The sequence below is a fragment of the Cygnus olor genome, chromosome 14 (assembly GCF_009769625.2).
Source record: "Cygnus olor isolate bCygOlo1 chromosome 14, bCygOlo1.pri.v2, whole genome shotgun sequence".
NCBI classification, from domain to species: Eukaryota; Metazoa; Chordata; class Aves; order Anseriformes; family Anatidae; genus Cygnus; species Cygnus olor.
The window spans coordinates 7452251-7471683 of record NC_049182.1 but is presented as its reverse complement, the minus strand read 5'-3'; the positions used below and the strand labels follow the sequence as shown (position 1 = coordinate 7471683).

Here is a 19433-nt window from a genome sequence, read left to right as displayed (position 1 = left end):
TGCCACCAGCCTGAGCCCTGGGAAACATGCAACTAAAATGCAAATTTAATTAACAGAATTGTGCACATGAGATTTAGAGGGCCACACAAGTCCCTTCTGCAATGCAAATAACCGCGCCCATAATTGGTGTTTTTGTCAAAACATAATAAAAGGCTGGTGAGAAAAGAGCAGGTGCAAATTGACTACCCTGGGACGAAATCAGGATTGTACCATCAAGTCAGAGAGCGCCAGGGAAAAAGGTGAAAGAGGAGGGGACAAAGAAAAATCAAAGACAGTTTCTAAAGAAGTTTTCCCTACAGCCTGGACTCGTGCTTCATAGGGCCCACACAAGAGCTGTTGGAGGGTTTCTTTAGATTCACATAGCAGCTTGAGGGCTGTTGGGTGGTGAAATTTGAAAACCAAACCTCACATAACTTGTTCTAACAGCATCAGCACACCTGCTTCTGGAAGATGCTGCTCCTGCTCCCTGCCTGGACACGTGCTGCAGAACTGGGTGCACTGGGGAGATCATTAGTGTGGGCCCTTGAGCAATTAAGTTGCAGCTGCTGACCTTTCCAAAGTCAGCTGATCAATCTGCAGCACTCTCCTAAAATTGCAAGTGCTGTTTATTGCTAAATAATTTACGTAGTTTCCTAGCAAACTGTCTGCACAGTTTATGTTTATAAAATGAACTCTCCCACATGGACTCTTTTAACACACCCCTGGGATCTCTTCAAACCAACAGCCCTCTACAGTCATGCAAAGGTTAAAATAAGGTTAAGTCTGAGCATTTAAATTCAGCAGAACAGTATGCTGATTCAAATGCCCTTGCCTGAAATTATGCATCAGCCACAAGAGTGGCAGCCGTGCCTAATTGGTGTAGAAGCAGGCTGGGACCAGCAAGCACCCCATGTCCCACCAAGCTCCATCAAGCCCCTCTCAGATCTTGCCTACCTCAAAAGGAGCTGGAGACATTCCCTTCAAGTGGGACAACATGAACTCACCGCCGGCTTGGGTGGGGAAAAAAAAGACACATCCTGGTCTATTCTAATGATCCTGAAGCCAGAAATAAACCACCAAAACATTGGCTGGCGGAGGGAGGAACCATAAAGCTCCTCAGTGAGAACTTTAATGCCTTCTATAGATTTTGTTAGGAGACAAGGTTAGAGAGAGCAGGGCAGGGAGGAAATGGGAGCCGGGGGCACAAGCGAATTTGGAGCAGGGCAGCTGAGAAGAGCCCTGGGGAGCAGAGGAGAGGGCTGTAGGTCACAGCAGAAACACAACTACCCTCCAGTGTTCAGAGTGCCACTGCTGCTGCCTGCACCTGGCCACAGCATGGAGCAATATTGCAGCTCTCCACATCAGGACCACGCCACGCTCGCAGCAGTGCTGCAGCAGCAGTGGGAAAGGACTGCAGCTCACAGTAATGGCTGGGTTCCTGCTCTGGGGTGAGTCTGGAGCGAGTCATTTCCATTGTGCCACTCTCTGCACGTCAAGAGATATTTACCACTGACCTCAGGTTCAGTAAGCTCCAACCACTAGATCAGAGTCCAAGCAGACAAAGCAGGACACAAGGTCAGGGTTTATATCCTGTCCAACCTGTAAACTGAGCGCAGCCTTGGGCAAGTCACTCAGGTCTCTCATATGTCACGAGCCATACAGCCAAGCAGGTCCTCTTTCCAGAGGGAGGTGGTGGAAAAAAACAAAAGCTGAAGGTCAAGTTTAGCAGTTTCCCAAGGAGTTGCTTATTCTGACATCTTAAAGACTCACAGGCTGCTGTACTTTGCTGTTCTCCGTTTCCTCACTGAAGTGTTTCAGCCACCAGGGCCGACAGATGCGGCTGCTCCCAGCTCCGCACCTCTGTGCCCCGAGCTCAGGCCGGCTGCGAGCACCACACGAGATTCCTGCTCAGAGTGAGGTGATGCTCAGCACCTCATCCTCAGAGATAAACAACTCAAAAACCCACAGAAGCACTGAACATTTCTTCAGTGTATTGGCAAAACAAGCATTTGCTTTATCGAAGCACCTGAGTGCTCAGCCTGATGTTTAAGGAATAAAGCAAGAACTTTTGGAGTTTTCTAGCTTAGCTCTAATTTATTTTTTAAAATAAAGTTTCACATTTTTGAAAGTTTCTTATTTTTGGTTGGATGGTTACAATTATTACTTAGCACTTTTTGGTGTTGTTGCTACTTTATAAATGTAAATTCTGCTGAGCTTCAGACAGATGATACATCCCCAGGCTCTGGTTCTATTATCCATTAGACACAATGCAGTTTGGTTTTTATTTTTTTTCCTTACTGCTTATCCCTTATTCTCAGTCTTAAGAGGAAAGCAGATATGAACTGCTCCTTCATTTGAACTTTTTTTTTGAGACAATTTTAAGAATATTTATAAGGAAAATAATTTTTTTAATACTATCATAAGAAAATTAAGCTTACTGGAATTCTCACCTCTCTTTTCATCTCAGCCAAGACATGGTTCCTACAGATGGCATCGTCAAACCTCATAACACTGCATGAATACAGAAAAATCTCTTTTCCTAGGCTCTGCATATGCGTAGTGATAGCATGGGATCTTGAAATTCGTAGCAACCACTTGGGTCTTCCTATTCATCTTCGGCTGCTGTGGGAATGTTCTTTATTATACATTTTTCAGTGTCTTGTCTGGTCTAGTTTTAAACGTGCCAGACACTGAACTACTGCCACATGCCCTGGGAGACCATTTCATAACACAATACATCTCACTGTCAGAAGTTTGGCTGATAGTTTAACCAAGTTTTCTTTTATTTCATGACTTCACTCTCCCTTACACTTGCTATCTGCAAATAATTCTTTCTTCCCCAGTGATCATAATTTGTAGGGACTACCCTCTTCACTGTGATTCTTTACTCATACACCACACTATGATCTTAAATTTTCTGTATAATTATTTGGGCTCATAACTATTTTGTTGCCTTTCTCTGCATTCTTTATCAGGAATACGTTAACCAACATGGAGTGAGATATTTAAAATTAGAGATGTTCTCCATGGAACAGTGCCTTATTGGAGGAGTACACAAAAAAACACAAAAAGTAATAAGAATTCAGAATAATGGAAGATCTAAGGAATTTGTTTCTCAATATAAAAAGACCATGGACTTTAATTAGAAGACTTTGTGATCCAAAATTTCTTGGAAATATATCAGCTTAGACAAGCCCTTAAGAAAGAAAGTCTGTGGTCAAATCAGACAGATTCAGCCACTCCAAAATAGCCAAAAGTTGGTTTTCCAGATCAGCACTCCATTCCAATATGCTATAAGATTTACACTACATCACTGCAGATATACCTTTAACTCCTAACAGTTTTTTGTTTGTTTTTTATCATCATTTAATATAAGTAAATGTTCCTTAATCCAAGAGGGATGTAACCTAGCCCAACACACTGCCCACCCAAGGGGATAGTCAGGTTCTATTCTCTGTTTGAATAAAACAGACTCAAATGTTAAATGAGTACCATCACTAGCTGGACTCTTGGCTAATCTGGAATGAGACCTGACACACAACACCCAAGTGCAAGTTAGCATCAATCAGACTGAGCACAAAACTCTGGCATCAGAGAGAGCCCCCACTGCTCGGGGCTGGCTGCAGCTGCAGTTGTGTGAATAATGGCATGGGGAGAAATTGTTCCTGAAAGAAAAGTTAATAGATTGCTACTCCGAAGAACCAGTTGTGCTGCTGTCTCCCCTGAAAGCTGTTGGAATTAACACAAAAAGATTTCAAGATATTTTTGATAACAGCATCAGCAAATTCTTCCTGAGGGCCTTTTTCTGTTAGATTCAACCACCACAGGTCATAAGTATTTCCTTAAGAGGAAGCCTGCAATTAACAAAAAACATCCTCAAATCCCATGTTTATTTATCGTTCATTTTTAGCTTACCAAGGTGCAGAAATGATAACATATGCCTTCAGTGACTAACTGCCACAAAAAACAAGTAAACTCAAAAAAAAGAACACTCTATAAGCCACTATCAAATACTTTCAGATAATAAATCCTGAAAAGCCAGAAATAATTTGCATTAAGTTACCCCGCCCCCCCCAAAAAAAAATCTCAACCAATAATTCAGCAACATCTACTTTGAATCTGGAGTCTTGTGCATGTTTGTAAACTTAGTGCGCTTTCCAGAGAAAATACTTTTTCCTTTTAGTCTTTTCATCCTCTTGACTTCGGTTCAGCTCATAGCCCCCACCACCACAGCCACTTTAGCTACATTAGCTCACTTGTGTAATGTCACCTCCTGTTAGTAGCAGGCAGTGAAGAAAAAAAAACGAAAACATGACATGATGTAATACTACATGGCCTTGCTGAAAGTAATGCAAGTTGTCAGAGGATTGTAGGGATAGGCTTTAAACGGAAAAAGGAAGATCTATTTGTGATGTAGTTAGTGAGGAGCAGGCCTTAAGTATCTCAGAAATTTATCCTGCAATATTCCCCAGGAAACCGCACTTTTCATTGACTATGTGAAATCTTCATGAGCTTCATTCTTCCCACCTTCCATATTTCTCTTTTACTCTGACCAAAATAAAACCAGTTTTTCCCTGCTTTCACACAGCTCCATGACTTTCTCACAAGGAATTCCAGTCCCTATAACCAAGGTCCAGAGTATGAGAAGTTCAAATGACACGCTTCCATCGAGTCTCCCATCTAGGGCACTCAATGCAATAACTGTCCCTGACATGAAAAGCTTGTAAGAGAGAGCTTCAGACAACACAGGATGCACCCTGCAGCAAACTGCACATCAAGAACTGAAACGAAAGCAAGCTAAGGAGCAGCTCCTCTGCTTCTCTCCACATGATTTCTTTCACTCCAATGAGACCTCATTTGTATTAAGGTACTACACAACAAGGAAAATGGACGAGTCTCATTGCTTCCTACTTGGGGTCATATGTCATGCAGATCAACTGTAGGAAGGGCTGTTTAATCTGTGGTGAGTAGCCACAGAAGAGAGAAAGAAGTTTTAAGAAATCAGAGACTCTTGTAAGCTAGTCAACATCTCAAAAGTTCAGCATTGGTAATTTAACGAGTAAGCTAGAACAATAGTTCTGTTAGATATTGAAGTGAAGTCTCTTAATTGGGAATATACCATTACTCCTCATTTATGGTTGATTTGCAAAGAGGAATGGAAGCACCTCGCCTACTTCCCTTACTAAAACTTTGGGATCATAACAGCAAGCAAATTTAACATTCAAAATAAGATAAAAAAGGAAAAAGAAAAAAATGATGGAAAAAACATTTAGAAAAATCTTCAAATGATAGGCTTAGTCATGTATTTGCAGACCTTGTTGAAATTTGACGTCAAATATATAAGCTACTAATGAGACTTCCCATTTGCCACTTCTGTAGAGAATATGGGGTGGCTCAGCAGGCCTAAAGCACTCTGCTCTCCATGTGCAAACCCAGTGAATTAATCTGTCCGTGAACAGAAGCTGGCAGTGTCCAGGAGCAATTAAAACACTTACTTTCTCACTTCACTCGAGAGTACTGTATCCTTCAGCTTGAGATGCTCCCAAGTTCACAGACCAGATTCAGACTTCTGATTTTGACACCAATCCCCTGGCCCACCTGACACTTTGTTCTGATCCACAAACCTGTAAAGCAAAAATGGGAAAGGAGATTAAACAAATGCTCAGTTCTGAAATGTCTTTGAGTTGGAAAAGCATTCTGGAGAGATAACAATAATCAAATACTTTCTATTTTCATCTCCCAGATTTCACAGCCCTTAGGATGAAGGGCAAGTCAGTTTCTGTGCTGTCGCCCAGGATTTCTTTTCACTGCCAAAGGGATTTATATACATGTAAGAGTTTCAAGAAGTATCTCCTGCTACACAGCCTTTTAATCTGATGGTTATTTTTCTACCGTGGTCATCAGTCCATAATGACACCACTATTTTGCAGGGACAAAGCTATAACTGAGACCCATACGATGCTTGCATGTGGAAATAATACAACTTTTTGTAAGTGCTCATGCAGTTGGAAGTTACATGCATGCTTTTCTTCAGAGCAAGCAAGTCAAAAGCAATTTGTCTGACTAGAGATATTGATCAGACCCAAAGAGAGAAGACAGCTGGGTAACTGAGGAGTAGGGGCAGGATGTCAGTATGGGAAGAGACGTCTCCCGCTGAAAAGTGGTGATAGGTACTTTATCATCTATGGAACACAAAGTGATTAGTGGAGCAAAGGAGATGCAAAGTCATAGTCGATGGTTGTTCACCTCCCTCCCTTCTGTTTTGACTTCTGTGCAAAAGCTCCAGCTTCTCACCAACCACATTCATTCGTATAACGTACAAACAAACAGAAAACAGAAGTAGCTAGCAGTCCAGCTAATGACAACAGACTGACTGATATCTACTTCCACCACATCCAATCAGGATTTTAAATTAAATAGCTCTCACATCTCTGATGAAGATGATATCAATTGAAATGCTATTTTTGGGTCTTTTATATTCTCATTTCATGGCACAGTTGCATGAGACATTATCTGATAACATCAGCACCCCATCCCCACCTTTCACAAAAAAGGGGTTGTTAGGGGCTTGATGATAGAGCAGAGATCCCTGCCCTGCCTTTGCTTGCACTTGTGTGCATCTGATTCATTTCAAGTGTTATTCCATATCACTGGCAGTCACACCAGCGTGAGGCAGCTGCTGCCCCAGGGTTGCGTGATGCAGGTGCTTACAAGGCTTCTGTACAATGCAGGCTAGCCTGGTAAGCCCTCAGACTGCAGCATGCTGCCTACTGCAGTAGTATGAATTTTTTAAATAGTAAGTGCTCTCTAATGAATGAATCAAAGTTGAACCATTCAGAAGCTTACACCCCATTATATATGTAGAAATACCCACAACCACCTCAAAGTTCACCTATAGAAGTTACAACGTGCTATGCTTTCAAATAGAGCAACAGACATTTTGCAAGATGATTTTTAAAAAAAAATCATAGATTACATTTTTTTTTTTTTTATATTTCTTCTGGCAACTCCACAATTTCTGTGATAAATATCTCCGCAGTGCTGAGGTTAGAACTGGCTGAAATTTCTGAAGACAATTGGCGATTTTGGGTGCATGACAGGAGTCCCTGAAAGAGGGGAATGCTTTTCATAGAATGCAGTTCCCTCTTCTCTGCAATTTGAGTCTATTAAGCAAAGCAACTTGGGTCACCCATCACCCTTCAAAATCCTGGCTGTTCATCACCACAAAACACATTTCCATGAAGGAAGGAAAGGCTTTAGCATCAAAAATATGTAAATATAGCCAATAAATTTGTTCCTAGGATCTGTTTTTTTAAAGTCAGAAAAACTAACTATTACTGCCAGCCTCTTTGCAGGGACTATAAGAGATGATCATTTTCCCTTGTAATGGTTCTGACATAAAGTGTGTATCAAAAACTGCATACTCTTCATATCCATCCAGCTGTGTTGAGCAATAAACATGATAATTATGCAGATAAGGCTTAAATAAATTCCTATACCTAAGGGCAGCCGAATGCTTTTTTAAGCAAAACAATAATTAACCCTCCATAGGGCTGAATGAGCACAGACCTTTGCTCCTAAGGTAGGAAACCTGTGTCTTGGCACCTCCCAGGCGTCTGTCACAGATATAAATGGGTTAGTGTACTTGAGAGGAAACAGCTCCAGGGCTGTTCCTTGGGAGGTTCCAAAAAAGGTCAACAACAAGATATACTTGCTGCTATATCTTGCCTCTGGGATTTGAAGTGTCTTTCAAACAAATGTCAGAGGAATCGCAGGTGACAAGAGAGAAGAGTGTAAACTTCCAGTGGAAGTACTCGCAGAAGAACAAAGAGGAGGTACAAGCTCGGCAGTAAACAAAGATCCTTGCAGTAAACTCAGAAGCCCAAGGGCTCAGAAGTACGATCAAGCTATTGCAGTGTAATGAGCTAGCACACATTGGTTGATCTGCAGTAACTGCTCATATGCACACTCTTAGCTCACAACAAATATGAAGATTTGTTTATCTTAACCTCTTTCATTAGGTTGAGGCTAATGCGTTTTACTTTGGATCTGTGACAAGCCAAGCATCTATACAAACTGTTACTGCTTGAAGGAGCCTGCGAACCATGTTGGTCTAAAAGGACCAGCTCCCCGTCTTATGTGGCCAGTCACCACCTTACTGAAATGCCTTTGTGGCTGTCCTCACCACCATGTGTGACTATTTCAATCATAAAAAATTTTGGTATAGACTTCATGTTCATACAAAAGGAAAATACTGCCTGTTATTTTACAAATGTAGTGCAGAATTAAAAGGCTTGCCCAATGCCAGACTATGTCCCATAACAAATGAAAGTAATAAAATCCTACACGCATTTGCTTCCCCTCCTTTCTTCATCATTCTTGGCCATTCTTTAGCCTGAGACTACACACTGAAAGGAGTCCAAAATTATCTCCATCCATATAGCTTCAGGGTTTAAAACCAGCATAAGAAACATGGGAATTGCCATACTGGTTATGTGCACTTGGGGTCTAACCAAGTACCTGAGTCATCATCTGCAGATGCATAGAGAAAAGGACTAAAGTGGTATTTCTATGGTTAGGAACTGGGAGAAGTCACCAGTCCCAGAAAATTCTGCAACACTGTGCTTACTAGTCAATGCATTTTCCTTCTGCAATGTTTCCCAATGGGTTTTGGAAGCCATCCAAGCTTTTTATCCCCACCAAATCACATGGCAACAAACTCCACAGTTTTGTTCTGCACTATGTGGAAATAATGCTTCTTATGAGTTTTTAACCCTCTCAGTGATTTGGGTGCTCCCTAATTCCCTTGTTAAGAAAACCAGTGACTAATCAACCTCTTGCACTGCCTCCCCACCACTCATGGCTTTCCAGCTGGCCACTGGAGCCACTTCGCAGCACTGACCCACTGCAGCCTTGCCTGGAGGGACGGTGCCAGGATCAGGTGACAGATGGTGGGCTCTGAGCTGGGACTGCTCTTGAATCACTGAGCATATGGAGCCATGGCTCACATTTAACAAACATCCCTGATCGGGCCTGCAAAAATTTCTCAGCTCTATACCAAAAAAAAAAAAAAAAAACAACTTTCCGTGTGGCACACTCATGGCAGCACCACTGTGCTCTGCCACTCTCATTTTGGTTTGTAATATTCTTGCACAGCGTAGAGCTGAGGACAAAGACACAACCAGACCCTCACTCTGCAGTTTGCTGACTTACCTATAAATTTTGAGCACAGACAATCCTCTCATACTCCAGAGGGAGGTTTTAAACCATATGGAAAGTTTCCTGCTCCCCATTACATTCTTGAACTCTTTCAAAAGCCTGTTTCTGCAGACCCCCTGTTGACTTCATCTGTTCTAAGAAGGTCTCTGAAGCAGTGTCATGCATAGGGAACCCACATCCCAGGGGAAGGTGGAAATCCAGCACAGCCTCTGTTGAGAAGCCAAGGCACAATTATTATGATTTCAGCAGAGGGCTAGCTGTCCTGAAAAGTTCCATGCTGTGACAATGAGTGAAACCCCTTTCAAATCCATTTTTCAGAGCCTGACAGTTCTGTCTCAGCCTGCAGGGATGAATCAGACATCCCAGCAGGCTCCTGGGGGCACAAAGGGAGAAGTGCCTCAAGTAGTCTGTGTGCAAGTCAGTCTCTGCCTGTACCATCTGCAAAAGAAATGCTTAGCACTAATGTCATCTTTACAGCTATTCTGGTTTTTCCCCTAGACAAGTGTCCTGGGGCTTGCTTCTTCTCCCCAGCTGGGTCACTGAGGTTTCACATACTTTCTTCTCTTACACATAAGAATCTAGAATACAGACGATTCAGCCTGGGAGAAAACCCAGAAATAACACTGGCAGTCTTCTATCAGATTCCCAAATAGCAGAGAAGAGCATTTCTCTTGTATGGACTAGAATATTCCCTACACCCCCATGGACATATCTTTAGCAGTAATAGGAAGCCTACAGACTTCGTTAAAAGTAAAGCTGAGACAGCCTTATAAACTTAAAAAAAAAAAAGTTACTCTTCTTCAGGACTTATCTCAACAGCAGAAGAAGAGAGAAGAGTCTGGGTGAAAGAATAACTTCAGACAGTAGAACTGAGGCCTAGAGAATGTACTATCAAAGTCCTACCTCTCACTGTGTTGGGATCTACCAACACTGCCTAACTCTAGCAAGTAGTGTATTGAGTTAGTCTTTGCACCTAGAAACTGTTAGCTGATAGAAAAGAGAAGCTAAAGGAGAGAAATCCCCATCTTTTGTAGATTTCACTGGTTGCCTGCGCTTCCCTTTGGGTTTCGGTTCCCTGCTGCGGCCTACACTGGGCAGCCCTTCCCCTCTCACTGCCCCATACGATTTCTTCCCCAGCTTGTCACAGCCCTCATACAGACAACTCGCTGCCAAAGCACATTATTTAGCAATTTTCTGCTTTAAGCTACCTTGTGCTCATCTGCCTGGACTCAGGCCATTCCCCCCCCCCATGTCTCCCAGCAGCTTTCAGTCATATGCTCCCACCACCTGACCCCCTGGACTCCTCTCCTCAGCTACAGGAGCAGGCTGCACCTCAAGCCAAGTGGACGAACTCCAGCCCTTTCAAAGGGTTTACACTGCCCAGCAACAGATGGGAGAGCACAACTTCTAACCAGCATGAAAATGATGTTTTTCCTCTCACCAACTGGAATATTGATTAAAATCTGCACATTTTTTCCAGTTCCAGTACGAATGTTGGTTCCATTTTTCAGGTCAGAGCTGCAGTTTTGTAAGGTTACCAGAGCAGTTGAACCTGAAGTAAAAACACTCAGATTCCCTTCTGGTGCTTCAGAAAAGTTTTCAGTAAGGAAATATTTTCTGTTCTGGGAGTATTCTGTGGGGTTGTTACTTTGAAAGTTTTTCTTGTAGTCATGATCATTCCTACGTTCTCAGAAAACCCACCATGCTCAGCCTGTAGTCTCTCGCATGTGCCATCAGATCCACCTGTTATTGCTGTCTGCTATTTTTAAGGCATTTTATAAAAAATAAGTAATGGGCACGTCTTTGTAATTGTAACGCAGCAGTCAAAACTGGTTTTGTACCAGACCAGTGTTTTGCACCATTGGCCTCCAGAACACGTTCTCAATCCCCCCTGTATTACAGCCACATCCCAAACAGCTTTAGGAATCCCTGATACAGTGTTCATTATACTTTAAAAATAACTTCTACTCTCTAAAGTAGAAGCCAGAAGCTACTGTAACTTAGCAACATGACAAAGTGCCAACAATGGCAAAAGAAACCCCCTAAGACCCACCTGCTCCCTCGTTGCTCTGTTTTATTTGCCAAAAGTTTGTTATTTACTGATAAGCAAAGCAAACAACACATTACTATGGCACGTATGGTCCACATTTACCCACCAACTCCATTGTTGACAAAGAAGTTCATAAGCAAACAAGAAATTAATAAAGCCCTGTATACACAAGTGGAAGTTGATAATATCAGTAATATCGTCTGTCAACCGAGTTAATATAACCAACTTGCTAATTACATGAGAAATACTGAGGAGTAAAAGAAAACCATTTACTCTGAAGAAACTTAATTCCCCATAATCAAATTTGAGTATGGCTATAGCAGTCTAAATGTTTCCCTTTAATGTTTCTATCAAAACATATGACCTGTTTTCTTCTGATTATTAAATCTGCAAAAATATAACATAAGATAGCTTGTTCAGAGTTGCATCTGAAGTCCAGAAGAAGAGGAAGTCAACAATGAAAATGAGAAAGAGCCAGAGAGTTTTGCACACCAAATATTTTTTGTGCATTAATTAATAAGTATGCCTCAGATATTTTTTAAATGAGCTATTTCTCCTGCTGACGCTTGCACATTTTAGGCTATGGGAATCTGCATCTTCACTCTCTGGGGCAATATCTTTTAAAAAATATGAACCCAAAGATAGACTTCTTAAATAAGATTTACTTTTTCTGATTTCTAGAGGAGAACTGCTATGAGATTATATTTTAAAAAAATTAAAAACATCAGGAAGGCATTTAGGCATAGAATTGAGATGAATTTTTGACCCTTTTCTTTCTTTCCTTAACTTTCCCTTAAAAAAATAAAAATGCCAATCTACAAGATTGGCCAAGAGGCCATGCAAGGCTGAAAAAGCAATCAGAGCTTTGGTAAATGATAAATTGTCTTTTACACTAGTAATTAGGTTGGAGACAGCACTGACTTATTTCTGAAAAGACCGTAACAAATGACCAGTGAATGGCAAAAGTTTCTACAAAAATCTTTTCCTTAGAAAGTGGAAGGCTCTTCCAGCTTATGTTTTCTTCAACAAATCTACCCAGTTGCACATGATGACAACTATGGTCCTGGCAACCATTCTTCAAAGCCCTTCCTATAGAGGCTTAAATTTTTGCGATGGCATCAGCACAGCAACAGGTCCAGGAGGGAGAGCTGATGGGAGAGCTCCAGACCTCAGCAGCACATGGGATCCTTGTCTGGCGCAGACCTAATGGTTTGGACTGCCAGCCTGCCCTTCTTTCTTTGAATATCCCAAAGTAAGAGACAGATTCATTAGAGCAGACCAGAGGCTACACGACCTTGAGAGCAGACGCTGTCCTTTTCCCATTTGGGTCCTAGCCTTCATAATACTAAAGAATCTGTCTTAGGTCTGGAAATTGGATCAATCTTGCATTCACATGGAAATTATCCCTTTCAGAACTGTTTTGCTTCACTGAATGCTATAACGCACAGTAAGTCTACATGAGTTTATTCTATCAGAGGATCTCAGTCAAGTTTTGTGGGATGTTAAGCCTCCTCTTGAAGCAAAACAATGTGCTGCATTGAGTCCATATGTTGCCTGTCACTGCACAAGACCAGGAACCTTTTAAGACTAGATCCGATCCTACGCAATGAGCAGCGCAAGGTGTGATGGGTTCCTTTATTTCCAACCTAACAGCCATCTTTATACAAGCTGTGCAGATGATGGTCTCAGGCAACCATTTAGTAAGATCTAACCATTATCTTTCTGTCATTCATTCACTCTGGTTTAACATGAGCAAGTCCAGCTGCTTCTTAAAGACAGAAGGAAGAAAGGAAGAGGAAATGGCTGCATCCATGACTTAGCCCTCTTACTGGGAACCTCCTCTGGTGCCTCCAATTAGTTTATATCCCTTCCATCTGACCTCAGACAAATCATGCAGATTTCCTCGTTCCTGAGCTAATTACCTTGTTAGAAAACAAGAAAACAGTGTGGAAATGAGATGGAACCCTATGAGGAGCTCTGCATGGGCAGTACCTTCCTTGTCATCCTGATATTCTTTAAGAACAAACCTTGCTAATCTCCAAACACAGCAATTTCCATAGCCTAACTTTCAGAGAGGACTGCAGAGAGACAATACTGCAGCAGCTAAAAAATAATTTACAGCAAAACATATTTTCTGAGACCCATGTATTGCCTAAATTTCTTCCCATCTCTAAGTTACTCTTCCTGAGAAACAACGACAGCCCTAGCTTAGAGCTCAAGTAACCAAACTGATGGAAGTTCAGAAAACAAACCTGCCTCTAAGAGTCCTTGCTCACCTATTGCCTCAAAACCTATTTATTGTATGCCATAGGAGCTCTACTTTATATAAGCTAAAAGCAAGGTCAAATGACCAGCTTGTGGCTACATAGCAAGCGCGAGTGCCAGAGGTCCGTCTTCGGGTGGCAGTTTTGAATATCCAGTTATTCCATGCCTCTCATTACCCATCCTACTTTGCTGAGAAGACCTACACTCCTGATTCTGCTCTGGCTGACCTGGAGCTGTGCCAGCCTCCAAAGATGAGGTTCTTTGATCTCAAATACATTTTCTCTGTGTGACGGGAGTGTGTGCGCCTGTTTGGAGAGAGGTGCCTAGAGCACAATTTGCTTGTGCCTTACAGATAAAAAGAATGTTATAAAGTTGTCCACTTTTCATTGAGCTTAAAACCAATATAACTGCAAAAGCCAGTTTCAGCTCTGAGATCAGGGAATGCTAAGTACATTGTAGAAGCGGTATCTTCTAATACCCCGAAGCTCAGACAGAAAATTGATTTTTGATTATTAAAACATACAAATATGCTGTGTGTCACAGACCATGCTGCAGTTTTCTTTTCCTAGTTCTGCTTTTTCTTCCCCTCCTGTATAGGGCACCTTAATACCACGGAGCAAAAAGGACTTTAAACCTCCAGCAGAGAAGACACCTCTCTCTTGCCTTAATTTGTACTGCTTGTATCAGAAAGGCATTTCTAAGATTTAAACGAAGAGATAGAAATGTTATCTCTCTGGTGTTAAACTAAGCTATCTGTGGGCCTGATGTTCTCATGGTTCATCTGAGCAAAACAAATGTTTCATCCTTATCTATGTATTTCTTTGCTAATTAAAATGCACGGACTACTTTAAACACTATTTACCCAAGGGGCCTTCAGCGGTGCTCTTTCACCATTAAAAATAAAAATCCAACAGTAGAAGGTTTTAGAGATGCTGCACAGAGAAGCCACTCATTAATATTCCCAAAGAGTAATATCATCAAAGCAGGATATTAACACTACAGGTCTATCTATACAAAACAATTTTCAATCTAAACACACGACAAGTGAAATCAGAAGCAGTCAGAGATAAACACAGAGAACGTACTTAGATCTTGTCAGTTGTTGGGGAGAGCTAAGTCACAATTTGCATTTTTCCCTGGGTATTCCCAAAAGTATACAAAAAACCCTGCAGCAGCAAGACAAAATTATCCAAAGCACACTAAGAGAGGTTTGCAGTGGTGCTAGTGATGATTCTGTTATATTTTAAATTCAATTAGAAGGGTAGGCAGCTAAAATAGCAACACCTTGCTGATGAGGCAAATCTTTCCCAGGCTGAAGGATAAAATAGTATTTCTGAAACCTGTTCATGCAAGTGATTTTACAAAGCCTGACAGCAACAAACTGAACTACAAGTTTTCCTAATATACTGTGCTTCTGAAGGCCTCAGATCCGCCCAGAAACATGAATTATGGGTGTGGACCAGCAATTACAAACAAATGAGTAATCAGATCTTCTTGATTGTCTGATTATCAGCCAGCTTGCCTTCACACTGTTTTAGGATAACACATTTTACTTTTTATTTGCAACAGATTGGGGCTATACATATGGCCAGTTAATTCAGTACAGCTAACAAGCAGGAAATTATAAAATACAGTAACACATGTGCTTTCAGCACCAATCTTAGCAACTCTGTAGATGGAGAGTACCATGAAAAAGTCATTTTTTGGCACTGGTTGCTCTACGTTATTCTTACTTTTAGTTTTATACCCATTTTACTGATGGGCAGAATGAGATGATACCAGGTTACCAAATCAACGCTAGTCAGCAGAGAGGTGGAGACGAGAAGGCTGTATTCATTCTCTCTACACCTGGGCTTTTTCCTATAAACAGAAGCACTCCCCCTTCTTTTAGGAAACTGCATTTTTAGCAGACTTGCTTTGTAGTCCACCAGTTAATTCTTCCAAGTTAAGCAGTCTTTAGAGGTGGATATGCTTTAACACTAGATGATGGCAAATACTGAAGGGTGTATATTTAAGTCAGAACAGAGTATAACTTTCTGAAATAATTTCTGCAGATGCATATATAGATAAATATGTGGCTTTAAAGTGAGTGATATCGTCCTCACTATGTTATATCATGTTGTGTTGTATTCCTCTTGTGGAGGGTTTTCACCTACCCTTTCTTGGAAAAATTTATCTCAGAAAGCCAAGCCCTGCCCCCAGACATTCCATTCAGGAGTGCTATACAAACTGAAGTCGTGCATCCGTATTTTAATGCCATCCTTCTGTCTTGTGTTATGTTCTCCTGCTGAAAGGAAAGCAACTTTGAATAACCTTGAGAACTAGCAAACTGAGAGCAAACAAACCTGCAATGGAAAGTTTCTATCTGGACAAGGGAGATGTTAAAATGCTAGAATTTAAAGCATTTTATGTGCAAGTAACAGAAGAGCAGATATCTGATAGAGCTTGACTTTTAAAAAATGGAATCCATTTTTGCAGCCAGAATTAACTGACAGCATATATGCACCCAGTTCAGCTGTTTACCAAGTGAGTGGTGCATACAATTCAAGGTTGCTCAATGTCTAAATGCTAATGTCTTCATAGATTATGCAGGCACAAATTTGCACCTACAAGGAGTGGAAACCACTTCCTTTAAATTATAACAAATGTGGCTGAGAGAAAGGCAACGTGAATATTTTGTGATGTGCGTCTTGGAGGCTTTGGTGCAGCTGCACAGCTCCAATTAAATTCAATAGGAGCCTCACATCTAAAACCCTGAGCAGTGCTTTGAACAGCCTAAGGGTTTGATGTCACAGTATGACTTTCAGAGTCAATTGCTTTTGTTCAGCAGAAGCCTACATAGAAGAATGAAGCATAGTCTCTTCTCTTACAAAAAGGGAAGGCTGAAGAGAACAGTAAGGGGGGAAGAAAGTTCTGAACAGATATTAGCACAAACGTTTGTCCAGCAGAGTGTCTAAGGGCCACACTGACATTATTTGTAATGGAAATGATTCAAAGAGATTGGGTTTTGGCTTTTCTGTTACCCAACAGAGATGGTTCACAAACAATTTATTATTCTTCAAGCCATCAAAGCCCAATAGGATGGAGGAAACTCCTAGATAAAAGGGTCAACTTCTGATCCAAATCTAATCAACACAAAGGTAATTCTTTTACCTCCAACAGAATTAATCTGATTGTTTGAATAAACAATTTTATTCATCTTTTGGGACCATTAAGGGAGACTAGATGTCTTTGGATGTGAGTGTATTAGTGTTTTAGTCTGGATTGAGTCTTCAAGCTTTTGAAGACACTCTCCTTCTTGTCTCTACTTATTGGGATTTGGATCCCATCACAGCCTGTGCTTGGAGCACCCATTCTGAAGTGTGTATAGTGTCAGGGCTGGACCTTCAGCATCATTTTGCTTTACAGATGTGGTTCTCTTAAGGTTTGTTACTTGTTTATGCGGACATAGCTTCCATGGCCTTTGGAGTGTGGTCACACATCTCCAGTGTCAGAAAAAAGGTTACACTAAAAGGTTTTGCAAGTGCTGGAAAATCATCTATTTTCACGTACGACAAGATAGATGGTGTTGATTTTAAAGATTCCAATTATAAAACACCAATTAAACTAAACTCTTTCTAGTAGGAATCACATTAACTGGCATATTCATCTCAACCTCAAATGTGTTAAGTGACAAATTTTGTCTCAATATTTTTGTTCTGAAGATGTTTTCTCTTCCTATCATTTTCAGAAATGTATGTTATTTCATGACATATCTGTGGCACCATGTCTACATATCATTATTTCAAGTTGTCATGTCAAATTCCACAAGACTACTGCTGCCATGTCAAATCATCGCAGAGCAGAGCAGTCTCTTTTCTTTATCATTAAGGGCAGCTGCTGCTCTGTGCAAATTGAAACATCAATATACTGCAGAAAGGTTCCAGGCTACTGAAAACAGTTGCTCCTGAAATTAGTACACCAAATGCTTATCTTTTTTTCTTGTACAAAGTGTTAACCCTGTATCATTTCAACATAAACAGGAGACACTTTGTTCAAACAGACAAAGTGAAGGGGTTTCAAATACTCAGAGAGCCTACATTATGATTGTCTAAACAGACAAAAAGAATGTGAGAAAAGGTCATATTTTCAGATACCTTTCATATCCGAAATTACATGCAGAAATCACAGAACTATTTAGTGTTGTCATAGAGGAAGGCTTTGACATAGCTGCAGATTTAAATTTGCATCATTTACATTCTACTCCAGTGCTGTAACCATAAGGCATTCATCCTGGCACAGCAACGAACTACATGGAGATAAAAGAGGAAAAGAGAGAATTCAGTAAGATTCCAACACACTGGAGTAATTGCTTACATTTCCAGTCTTCTTCCCTGCCAATTGCTCAAGTGAGGTTGAAAAAAATAGGATTTGGAAAATAAATTTCCTAGATATTGTCAAAAGAGTCATAAATTCTATTTCCTTTAGAAACCTTAGAAAAGGAGGATTCCTGCTGAGAAGAGGTGCTCATGCACATGCAGGCAGTTCCCAGATTCTTTTGGAAGTTAGAAGCGGCCAGATAGAGTCCTGCAGTAGAGGTAACAGCCCTTGATCCACAATGGCTAAGAGTCACTGTGCAAAAGATGTGCAGGGGCTGCATGAAGCAGCACTTGTGCTATATAACTCCCATTCAACAGGGACATGCTTCAGTATAGGCTAAACTCCTCCAGAAGTACTGAGTGTGGCTAAAGGATGGAGGAAGGGCTATAAGCCCATCTATGCACATCCCATTCAAAAGCTTAGCAATAGCAACATCTGTCACTGAAAGACAAGACATACCAAAAGCTACAGACAGAAAAATAAATAAAAAAACCTCAAGTTGCTTCTGTTTACAGGGGCAAACAGGCTAGAAATATAAAGCTTAAGGTTACCTTCACTTTCCTACTTTTCCATGCCAAACATAAGCAAAGAATGGAGGATGGAGAAAATTAAGTTTATGACTAGGTCTCCTACCAACAGTTTCTCAAAAGGATTCAAATTTAGTTTTCCATTAAGTACACTGCAGTACTTTGGTCGCAAGTTCACAATGGCATGGAGTTTGGAAAAAAAAATAAACAAGCAAACAAAACAGAAGAAAAGTCATGAAAAGAGGGGAAAAAAGGCAGCTTGATAAAATGGTGGGAAAAGAGCTTTTCACAAATATCTTGAACTGCCGTTTTCCCTTCTCCAGTTTGAAATTCAAAACATAGGCCAAACACCATCAGAGTGACAGATGCTGAAGTTTTGTAAGACATTCCTCTTGAAGACTTGCAGAGTAAAAGCGACCCACACCTTTCCTCTCCTAAAAGGATTCAAACACAGAACTCCAAAGCAGAGGTGGGCACTGCCCTCTACCAACCCATCCCATCTGGGGTCTCAAGGTACCAGTTCTCCTTTGCTCAGCAACTGGGACATCCCATTCTCAAATGGGGACACATGGCAACCTGTTTGAACCCTAAAACTGCTGGGCCATCAACAAAATTACCGAGAGTTTCCCAAGCAATCCCCTGCTAGGGAAACAATTCAGGACTTACGCTGGCTAGGGAGCAAAGAGATGACACTGTTTCAGTCTTTTTCAGTTGGATTGGAAAAATACTGATTAAAAGTCAGCCTTACACGTCAGCTTAAGGTAACCTGCTTTTGCGCTTTCTTTCTCAGCAGACAGCAATGCTACCTTTGAAGATAACCATTCATGCATAAAATTACTAATAGAGACCATCTATCTGATGAATGTCTGTTCCTTAATAATTTATATCACTTGTTCTATTTTCAAAGGTTAGCCTTACATTAAAATTACAGTTCTGAATAGGTCAGCCTGTTACTTAAAGATAAATTACTCCACCTCTTCATGTTGTAGTGTTGTGTTTTGATAATGACAGGCTTTTTATTCCCAAGCTTTCCT

At 41.0% G+C, this 19433-nt stretch overlaps 1 long non-coding RNA gene across 3 annotated transcripts in view; it reads right to left on the bottom strand.

Moving 5' to 3' along the window:
* Positions 1-19433, bottom strand: part of LOC121077985 — a 159875-nt gene that overhangs the window by 64651 nt on the left and 75791 nt on the right. For all 3 annotated transcript variants that reach the window (XR_005824403.1, XR_005824402.1, XR_005824401.1), the window contains exon 2: positions 5475-5603. This is a non-coding gene — a long non-coding RNA (uncharacterized LOC121077985). The remainder of the gene's footprint in view (positions 1-5474; positions 5604-19433) is intronic.